Genomic DNA, 12,057 nt, shown 5'->3' with positions numbered 1-12,057 from the left:
GATTAAGAATTCTTGGCTCAAGTCATTCGAATAGACTGAACTAGAGTTCTTTTATCTTATTCTCATAATTCTGATAAGTTATATCTATCCACATGAATGGTTAGATTTGCTTTTCAGAAGTGTTCTTAAGTTCCTATCACAAGTGTCAACCTAATGAAGATGGGTAAAGAATTTTAAAATTCTCCCACTCAATTAAGGTAGTGTGATACATTATCAAAGAACTTTTATAGGTATCAATTTTTACTACAACATTAAAACTAAATTGGAACATACAATCAAGATCAAGGATTTATATTGATAATAGCTAAGTCATTATATTACTTCCATGTTTAAAGAAAATATGTGCTACATAAGGTATTGTGGGTAAACTCCACCCCTAAGTATATAGAGATTATGATCCACCCCTAAAGGTTGTAAAGATCATGATTCTCTAAGTGTTATAGAGATTATGTGGAGTTGAATACAATCATAGTTCATTAGATATAAAAGATCGTTGAACTGCATATTTTTCTTAACTTTTCTCCACCCCTATCAGATCAAAAGATCCTTTTATTAAACAAATTCTTAATAATTGTATTAGAATTAACAATTATTAATAAACATAGAAAATATTTCTATGTTTATTTAATATAACTCTATGAAGAGTTGTAAATATTATAGAATTTGCATCAATAATAAAAACACTTACACATACAAACATATAAATATAATGTGGTAATTGTGGTTTAAGATAAAGTAAATGAAGCTCAATCTCATAAATTGCAATTTGTTTGAATAGAAAATAAAATAAATTTTATTAATAAAAAAAATATTGCAACAATATGAGAAAAACAGAGATAAAAAATCCCTAACTAAAATTCGAAATCCAAATTGTCTTTAAACTAAAACAATTAATTCAAAAATAGATAAAAGAGCTTCATCTTCATCTTGGATGATCTTCACCCTTTGTCCAGCTTTCCGATCCAACTCATGAAGATAGCATCTGAGTTCAAGTAGCTTGGCCTATAAGAAGAAGAAACAAATAAACAAAGTTAGTCCAGAATCAATAATCCAATTGGATAATAATTCACTAAAACTCTTAAAGTTTATAGAAAGAAATACATTGTTTCTTTGCAAGAAGTTTAGGACATTGGGGTTTCCAATGACCTTTCTCATTGCAGTAGAAATACTTTCCTTTGAGTGTATCACCAGAAGCAGCAGCCTTTTAGTTTTTCAGGGCTTTGGCACTTTTCTTGGTGTTTTTCCACTTCTTCTTCGATTTGGGTTTAGAAACAGAGGCAATATTTGCCTCAGGTTTGCCCGTCCCATTACCATTCCCAGAATTTTGAGGCTTACTCCCTTTCTTCCTGGGTCCTCCAATCAAATTTTCATATGTCTGAAGGTCATTGACTAACTCATGAAAGTCTATGTCCTTTTTATTCATGATATAATTTGATGTATAGGGCAGAAATGCTGTTGTCAGACTATTCAAGATAAGACTTACTTGAGTAGTGTGATCCATTTCAGCACCATTATCCTGAGCTTCTTGGAAATAACTTGCCATGAGGAGAACATGATCACACACGTTTTGATGGGGTTCCATCCGTGCATTGATGTATTTCTTAGTCGCGTTAAAGCGAGACTGAAGAGATGCCCTACCGAATAGCTCAGTTAACTTCGTCATAACTTCAGCAGCCTTTTCGGTTTTAGAAAACCGAGTTTTAAGGGTGTCAACCATGCTGGAAAGCTTAAAGTATAGAGCTTTGTCATTTGCTTTCTGCCAACGCTCATACTTTTCTTTCACAGCTTTGGATGCATTGTCCCCCGGCACTTCTGGAGACGGCTCAGTTAACACAAACAAGGCACTTTCAACTATGAGAGCAATATTAATATTCTCATTCCATTTTGGAAAGTTAGATCCATTTAGCTTATTTTCGGTCAAGAGTGATAACATGGAATTCATCATGATTATAGGGGATGCTACAAAATAATAAATAGAAATCAATAATGGTTTAACACAAAATCAATTCAGAAATTATAAGCACATAGCATGGATACATAGTAGGGTGTTACGGTAATCTAATCCCTTTACAGTGTAGATCATTCATATAGAGGATCATTGATCAAATTAGGATTATAACAATGGATAACTAATGATGTGTCTATATGGTGGAACATATAGAGCATTCTATATACTGAGAGTGCAATTCTAAGTTCTATGCGTGGAATGCTATAAATAGATAGTGAAGGCTTCAGGAAAATTACACTTCACACTTTCTGAATCAGAAAAACCTGAGCCTCCTATCTCTCTTCCCTAGCCGCCACTCACTCTCTCTCTTCTTCCTTAGAATTTCGAACTTACCCTAGTGATTAGAGTAGTGCCCACACACAGCAAGCAATACCTCAATCATAGTGAGGAAGATCGTGAAGAAAGATCATCAGCAAAGGAGATTCAGCATCAAGGATTCAGAGAAAGAGATCCAGGTTCAGATCTTGATAATACTCGCTACGTAAAGGATACAAGGGTTAGAGATCTGAACGGAAGGAGTCATTTAATTCCGCTGCACCCAATGTAAGGTTTCTTAAACTTTATATGTGTTTAATTTATCGTTTTAGAAAGTTCTTATTTAGGATGTTAATAAACATACTTGTGAGTAGATCTAAGATCCTGGTAAAATAATTTCCAACATAAAGTCTATTAATAAATAAATAAACCTAAAATCTCTTTTCTTTACAATTTCGCCCCTGTTTAGTGAAAATTCACAAATTAGACATAGTCGAACTTTAGAATTATAATTGATTAATCACAAATCAATTATTAAGTCTTACAAGCAGTATAGTCTCAACTAGAATGGGGACCATGGATCTATATGCTGAGCTTCCAATAAGTGAACCGAATTTACTAAGTAAATTCCTACTTATTAATTCTTCGTTGAATCCACTCTTAGAACTTAGAATTGCACTCTCCGACTTATATAGAGCATATTATATGTTCCACGATATTGATATGCTATCTCATTTAACCAGTGTTATAATCTTATTGTGATCAAAGATCCTCTATATAGATAATTTACATCGAGATGGGATAATTTTACCGTTCTCACCCCTCAACGTATTTTGCCCCTTAAAACACTTAGCTACCTGTAAATGATGTTTAGTGATCTAAGAATTAGTCACTTAAACAAGAGCTCATCCATTTACTTCTATTTAGCTAAGGTCTAAGGGAAACATCACTTGACTTCTATACACCAGTAGAAGCTATAGATTCCATATTTATGTTCAGCACTCCCACTCAATCATACTATCGTGTTCCCAAAATATACGTATCACCCTGACCCAAAAGTAGGCTTAACTAATAAATCAAAGAACATGAATAGTACTCCTGAGTTGAGCCTAAGCATATCAGGATTTAGATTCTTTTAATCTTAAGATCAACTACTGATATTGACTTGGAAAGATATGACGGTAAGTTTATAATATCTTAACTAAGTTGCAATATCGGTCCAGTCCAATGTATACTCCATACATTCGAAACTAGTATACTTTACTAATGTCCTGGAAAGAACATAACACTTACTCGAAGTGTAAGTACACATCATCGCTGATTATCACATTAGTGTAAATCCAAAACACTGTTGAAACAGGGACTTAGTCTTTTGATTCATATGATCACAATCACATTCCACTGTGTTGACGATACTGTAATTGTGAATAAACATATGATCTGGACTTAACTGATTTTGTGTGTAAATGTAATAAACATATTAAACCATTAGCATGTTAAATTCATGCAAACATTAATCATTTCAAATCTCTTATATTGATAACTAATCAGATTGTAAAGGGTTTTATTTAGGGCACAAAACCCAACACGTCTTTGGTTAGCCTTTTGAGTCTATCAAAACCTATATGACCTAAACGTAAATGCCATAGATAAGTTTGATCATCATTATCAATCTCTTTTCTTTTAAGGTTTCTAGGTTTAGCTACATTGAAAAGTTCACTACTTAGTGAGATTTGTGTATTTGGTCTTAAAACATAAAGCCCTTGTTCCATGGAAGCAACACATATTTGAAATCCATTACGAGAAATTGAACAATAAGAACTCGAAAAATTCAATGTATAAGATTGTGTTTGCAAACATGTGACACTTATCAAGTTTCTACTAAAGTTTGGAATAAATAAAACATTTTCTAAAATTAAAAATCTTTGTTGAAACTTGATGCGGGCTTTTCCTCTAGCTTTGACCGACACTAACTCGCCATTCCCAACTTTAAGCTTTAACTCTTCTGGAAGCAGATTTTCCCAAGTTTCAAGCAGCTGCAATGAAGAACATACATGGTTAGTAGACCCAAAATCAACTATCCAAGTGGATTTGTCGTTCTCTAAAACACATGATTCAAAGACAGAAGCATTACCTTCGTTTGAATTGTTTAGAAGCCGGGGACATCGTTCTTCTTGATGTCCCTTTTCATTACAATTCGAACATAGAAGATTATGTCTGATAACTGTACTTGAAGAAGTAGCTTTTCTAGAGCCTTCATGCTTAATCCTTTTCCTCTGATTAAGATTTGCAGACCCAGGAGGTCCCATTGCAATCAAGTTTCGTTCATGGGCTCGTAATTCTTCTTCGAGCTTGTCCATGTCGGAGGAGTTAAAATTGTTGATCATGTAAGATACAACAAATCCATTATACTCTGGAGGAAGACTATTAAGAATGAGTTGTACCCATTGTTCTTTTGATAAATCAATCCATAGTAGATTTGCCTTTTAGAACTTCAGATTCATCATCAACAGATGCGAGTTTATCACACTATAGAGTTCTTTTGCTAAGATATAAACTAGGAGTGGATCAGGGTGAGGGTTATTCATATTGGCACTACAATACATCAATAAAACATAAGTAAGGTTTTGGTTCAAATAAATTCATACACAATTTCAGAAAATAACAAATAATCACATATGTTATAAAAATATTAAATCTAACATAGTTTATTTTCCAAGGTTTTCAACAAACTGATACAGTGTCCCGTTTAGGCGAGAGTCAAAGCATCATCCATTGAATAGAGTTGTCAATTCATCTAAAATGATAATCATTCTAGCAACCTTTTATTCGATCAAGATTGGAATTCAGCGTTGTCCCGTTTAGGCGAAAGTCAAGGCAATTCTATCTTATGAGCTTCCACCATTGTTTCATATTTTGTAAGTCAAATACAGTCGCCACCATTAGGGTGATCCATACCATATAAAACACTTACAAAGCTACTTATCTTTCGAGATTAAACGGTGCTAACTTGCTAATGAACGTTCCTCCATTAGGGAGGATTACTCACTAAAACAAAGGCTATGTAAAACCAACAATGGAGATCGAATGTCTCTTGATTAAAGCTCATTATTTTAAAATATGTATTTTATTTAATCATTTATTCCGTATTATAATAATGAAAAAGTACAAATTAAAGTTGGTTTAAAAAAAAACTTTAATTAAATTTCAATTATAATTTAAATTCGAAAATAATGGAACAAATTTGAAAATATCTTGTTTAAGTTGTTTAGAAGACTCTAAAAAAAATCAACTTAAATATCTTTCAAAGTAGATTTCATTAAATATAAAATTAAGTTGTAACCACTTAATTTAAAAATATTCCATTTAAGTTAATATTTGAAAAAATATCAACTTAAAAAATATCTAAAGAATCTTAATAACCAATTCCTAAAATTCCTCAACTTAATTTTGAAATTTGAAATTCAAAAGATATTCAGATTTAAGTTGATTAGTTAGAGATAACTAATTTTCAACTTAAATAGGAATATTTAATGAAAAATTTAAATTAAGCTTGAGAAAGAATCTAGTTGGTTATAATTCTATATTTAATTAAATACAAGAAAATACATATAGTTTAGCTTAGAATATAATTCATTAAACTATGTTTTCTTAAATTAATTTCAAAATAAATGAAATTAATTATGTTGCTAATCAATTTTATTGGGTTAAACTAATTTAATTAACCTAGTACAGTTATCCAAATCAGGCAAATGGGCCTACACAATTGGGGTAGTTCATGTGAGGGGGAACTGGGTTCAGTATGTCGTACCCACTTCTATTGGGTCAAAAGAGAGGAATTTAACCTTAAAATGAACAACTGTTATTAATTGAATAGGCCCAACAACTAAATGGGCCTAAATAAAATCTATCAAAAACTATGATATTTTATTTAGCAACAACAACCTATATGCATCTATAACAAAATTAAACATATAGGCTCACACAAACACACATTTGGATGGATCCTCTCATGTTGCTAGGTCACACACAGATGAAAGAAGATTGTAAAAATTTACCTATTACAAATTATTACTTGACATATTGACAATTGAACCATGGGTTAAAATCAGATCATTGCATATTTCAACAAGTTAACCATGGCAATTTAAATCAAGCAATAATAGGTTTTATAAAACTTACAAACAAGCTAAAACACATACTCCTGCAACAAGATGAATTTGATAGTTGGATGTAGGAATTATTTAATTTTAAATAGAAAATTTCGAAAATAATTAAAAAAAATATTTCGGTTTTTTAAATTAAAATAAAATAATTTTTTTTATTAAAATTTAAACCTACAATTTTTGCAAAAATAGGTTTCAACTAACCTAAATATCATTTCAAAAATAATTGCTAACCACCTTTTAAATTTTTAAAGTTATTTTATAAATTAAATATAAAATCAAAAAAAATTATTTTTCAGATTTTATAATTTAATTTAAATAAAAAATAACAAAATTTAAAAGTTAGCAAAATATCTTACTTCTATTTAAAATTACATGGTTATAGTAATCTTATTTTAAATTTAAATAAGGTCAAATAATTTAAAAAAAAAATTAATTTAAAAAATATTTAATATCTGACCTTTAAATTTAAAAAATAAGATAAAATAATCAAATTTAAAAATAAGATATAAAATCAAGCAAGAAGATAGATTTTTACTTGTTTTCAAATTCAAATTACACTAATATCTAAAATTAAATTTAAAAATTCAAATTAATTTATTTATGATATTAGATTTGAAAATTGAAAAGTTAAAATCAAAATACAAAACTACACAAAAAATCGGAAGTTAATTCCATGAAATAGCATGAAAAATCGAAGAAAAACGAAAAAATTGCGAGCTGTACGGACAGTATGCATTGCATACTGTCCGCGCGCGTGCAAGGGAGGAGCTGACCGAGGAATGCCGGTGCAGGAGGCTGCATGCAGCCTCTCCGCGCGTAGAAGGCTCGGTTTCAGACACAAAACCGTATCTGAGTGCGTGCTGTCCGAGGGAAGGCTCTCATGCACGCGTGTGTGACAGTTGCACCATCCCGATATTTTTCGAAAATTCAAAAAATCATAACTAATTCAAATTAAATCGAAATTGAGTTCTGTAAAAAAGTAAATTGCTTAATTTTTTCCAAACTATCCAATAAAAATAATTCCAGAAACAGATTTTCAATTATTTTTCACGAAAATTCACAAACATCAATCAATCATCATACAACACTCAAAACAACATGATACCATCCAAAAAACAAACAAATCGTTTTAAGTCCAAATTTCTTGCAAGCAAATCAATTACCAAGGCTCTGAGGCCAGTTGTTGGAAATTATTTTAGCAGGTTCTTAGATCTACTCACAAGTATGTTGATTAACACCCTAAATATGAACTTCTAAAACGATTATAAATTAAACACATATAAAGTATTTTTTCAAAAAAAAAAAAACACATATAAAGTATGAGAAACCTTACATTGGGTGCAGCGGAATAATATGTCTCCTTCCATTCAGATCTCTAACCCTCGTATCCTTTCTGTCGCAGAGTATTATCAAGATCTGAACCTGGATCTCTTTCTCTCCTTTCTTTAGTGTTGAATCTCCTTCTTGTTGAATGTCTTTCTTCACGATCTTCCTCACTATGATTGAGGTATCACTTGCTGTGTGTGGGCACTACTCTATCACTAAGAGGTTTGAAATTATTCAAGGAAGAAGAAGAGAGTGAAGGTGGCGGCTAGGTTTAGAGAGAGAAGGTTCAGGTTTTTCTCTGAAGGAAACAATATGTGAAAGTGTATATTTCCTGAAGCCTTCACTATCTATTTATAGCATTCCACATAGGGTTAGGTTTGAATTATTTGGCATTAAAATAATGAAAATATCAGATGATAATCCCTACAAAAGTGGCCGGCCAAGGCATTATGGATTTGGGCCTCACTTTTGCAATTTTGCAGTTTTATCATTTCTGCATCTCATTTTCTCAAAAATGCCAATTTTCAAATTCAACCATTTAAATGCAAATTCTAACTAATTAATAACTATAAATAATTATTAAATAATATTGTCATTTATCTTATTTATTAATTGAACCATACAAAGTATCTTAATTAACAAATATGCCCTAAAAACTCTTTCTTTACGATTTCGCCCTTACTTAGTGAAAAATTCACAAATAGACATAGTCTAATTTGAGAATTATAATTGATTAATCAAAACCAATTAAATGAGTCCTACAAGTAATATTATCTCAACTAGTGGGGGGACCATGGGTCTATATAACCGAGCTTCCAATAAGTTGATCACGAATTTATAACCTAAATTCACTGACTTATTAATTCTTCGTTGAATCCACGCATAGAACTTAGAATTGCACTCTCAGTATATAGAACACTCTATATGTTCCACCATATAGACACGTCATTATTTATCCATTGTTATAATCCTAATTTGATCAATGATCCTCTATATGAATGATCTACACCGTAAAGGATTAGATTACCGTAACACCCTACAATGTATTTTATCCTTAAAACACTTAACCCCGTATAAGTGATATTTCAGCTATGTGAAATGAGTACTCCACCATTTATTTTCGTTTGGTCAAGCTCAAAGGAAATCATCCTTTACTTTCTATTCGCCAGATAGAAGCTATAGATTCCATATTTATGTTAGCGCTCCCACTCAATTGCACTACCGTGTTCCCAAAATGTACGTATCACCCTGACCCAAAAGTAGGCTAAACTAACAAATCAAAGAACACGAATAACACTCTTGAGATCGAACCTAATCATATCTGGATTAAGATCATTTGATCTAGGATCAACTAGGCGATATTGACTTGGATAGATATTACGGTAAGTTTAATAAATCTATGTCAAAGTTCAATATCGGTCCCTTCCGATGCATACTCCATGCACCCAACCTAAGCTTTACTTTAACCAATGCTCTGGAAAGAACATAGCATTATACCAAATGCAAGTAAACTCTGTTGTAGATTATCATATCAGTAAAACCCTGTGTCTAATAAATTTAGGAATCTTTATTCACATAGTCATGTTTACTTTCCAATGTGTTGACAACACAATAAACAGGATCAAGTATGTGAAAAGGGTTTCAGATGAATTTATAAATCAAATAGACAAGCAATTGATAACATGAACCAAAACATACACATATGAATGAAAAATACTTCTGTTTCTTTATTGATGTTGAATAAAATGGATTACATTGAAATGGAGTTTTATTTAGGGCATAAAACCCAACAAACTCCCACTTGCACTAAATAAAACTAATCAGTACATATCAATTAATCCTAAATTCTGACGGTGCTTTTCAAATGCTGTTACTGCCAAGACTTTGGTGAATGGATCAGCTAAGTTGTCTTCTGTGTCCACTTTCTCAACCAGTACATCCCCTCTTGCCACATATTCTCTGATGATGTGATACTTCCTTTCTATGTGTTTGCTTCTCTTGAGTACTCATTTCACTTCACTAAAATATCATTTATACAGAGCTAAGTGTTTTAAGGGTAAAATACTTTGAAGGGTGTAACGGTAATTTAATCCCTATATAATGTAGATCATCTATTAGAGGATCATTGATAAATTTAGGATTATAAAAATAGATAATTAATAGCGTATCTATATCGTGGAACATATAGAGCGTTCTATATGACTGAGAGTGCAATTCCAAGTTCTATGCGTTGATGCAACAAGGAATTAATAAGTCAGTGGATTTACTTGGTAAATTCTTGGTCTGCTTATTGGAAGCTCGGTTATATAGGCCCATGGTCCCCACACTAGTTGAGACCATACTGCTTGTAAGACTTAGTTAATTGATTTTAATTAATCAATTATAATTCTAAAATTAGACTATGTCTAGTTTATGAATTTTCACTAAGCAAGGGCGAAATTGTGAAGAAAAGAGATTCTAGGTTTGATTTATTAATTAAGAGACTTTATATGTCTAATTAATAAATATATTAAATGACAATATTATTTAATAATTAATTTTTAGTTATTAAATAATTGGAATTGGCATTTAAGTGGTTAAATTGGAAAATTGGTGTTTTTGAGAAAATGGGATGGAAAAATGATAAAATAGTAAAATTGCATAAGTGGGGCCCAATATCCAAAGCCCAGGCCGGCCACTAGTGTAGGCTTTTATCATTTATTTTTTCTATTATTTTAATGCCAAATAATTCTAACCTAAACCTAGGTGGTTACCTATAAATAGATAATGATGGCTCACACTTAAAAGTTTTGAAAAAATTTCACTTTTAGAAAAATTTTCCTGAGCTTCTCTCTATTAGGCCGAACCACTTCCCTTCTCCTTTCTTCTTCTAAATTTTCGAACCTTGAGTGAATGAGTGAGGGCCCACACACATCAAGTGGTATCTCAATCATAGTGTGGAAGACTGTGAAGAATCCAACTAACAAGAAGGAGAATCGTGCTCAAGAAGGAGAGAAAGAGATACAGGTTCAGATCTTGATAATGCTCTGATACAGAAAGGAATCAAGGGCTAGAGATCTGAACGGAAGGAGTTATTATATTCCGTTGCACCCAATGTAAGATTTTCTTAAACCCTTATGTGTTATTGTTTTAGAATTCATATTAGGATGTTAATGAAACATACTTGTTAGTAAATCTAGATCCTTGTAAAATATTTCCAACAACTTGCCTCAGAGCCATGATAATGATTTACGTTCATGAAATATGAATTAAAACGATGATATGTGTTGATTTGGATGGTTTCATGTTAGTTTATGTGCTTATGTGATGAATGTATGTGTTGTACGAAATTTTTCCATGAAAATATTTTTTCTGTTTTTAAAAATATTTTATTTGGATTCCTTGTGAAAAATTAAGCAATTTTCTTTTTTACGGAACTCAATTCCGATAAAAATTGAAAAAGTTATGAATTTTGGAAGATTGGGTGTCATGGTTGTCGAGAGGGGTGCATCAATCGCACCAGGCACTCGGACAACCTGGGATCCGCGCGAGTGCACTTGGACAAGAGGCTCATTCCGCGCGCATGCTTTAGACAATTCCTTGTTTGAACCCGGCGTCTCGCCCTAATACCCTGCAATTTTGCCTCTAGGAGGCTGCATCCGCCGAGGTTCCTCGGCTGGCACCTCCAATCCGCGCGCGCATCCCTATTTTTGTAGCCTATGAAGGCTGCACGTGCAGCCTACAGGGCTGCCAACCCATAAAATCCGATTTTCATGGGATTTTTCCCAAAAATCCGATTTTTCCAATTTTCAAACCCTAAATTTAAAATAAAATATTATTTTTAAATATATTTGAACCTAAATATCATATTTTAAATTAATAATATTTATTTCTCAATAAGTTATTATTAATTTTGATATTTTCAGGTTTAAATTTTTAAAAAAAAATTGATTATTTTATTTTTTAAATTATGGTCAGATTTAAAAATTTGTTAATTTCTTTAATATTTATATATTATTTAATTATAAGATTAGATATTTTGATATTTAACATATTTTAAATTAAAAGATAACTTTATCTTTTTTATTTGAAATATTATATTAAAATTATCTTATATGACAAATTAAATAATTAATAAATTTGAAATTAACCTAGATATTTTTATAGATATTTTAACCATTATGTTCAAATTAAAAAGTTTGTTATTTTGTGAAATATTTTATTATTTATAAATTATAAGTTTAAAATGATATTTTACTATTTTATATCATTTTACTTATTAGAAATTTATAAATTATTTTTTAAATAGTTAAATAACTT

Source organism: Cannabis sativa, chromosome 5 (genome assembly GCF_029168945.1).
Source record: "Cannabis sativa cultivar Pink pepper isolate KNU-18-1 chromosome 5, ASM2916894v1, whole genome shotgun sequence".
In the NCBI taxonomy this organism is placed as follows: domain Eukaryota; kingdom Viridiplantae; phylum Streptophyta; class Magnoliopsida; order Rosales; family Cannabaceae; genus Cannabis; species Cannabis sativa.
The sequence above is the reverse complement of the archived record's forward strand: the minus strand, read 5'-3'. Positions refer to the sequence as shown.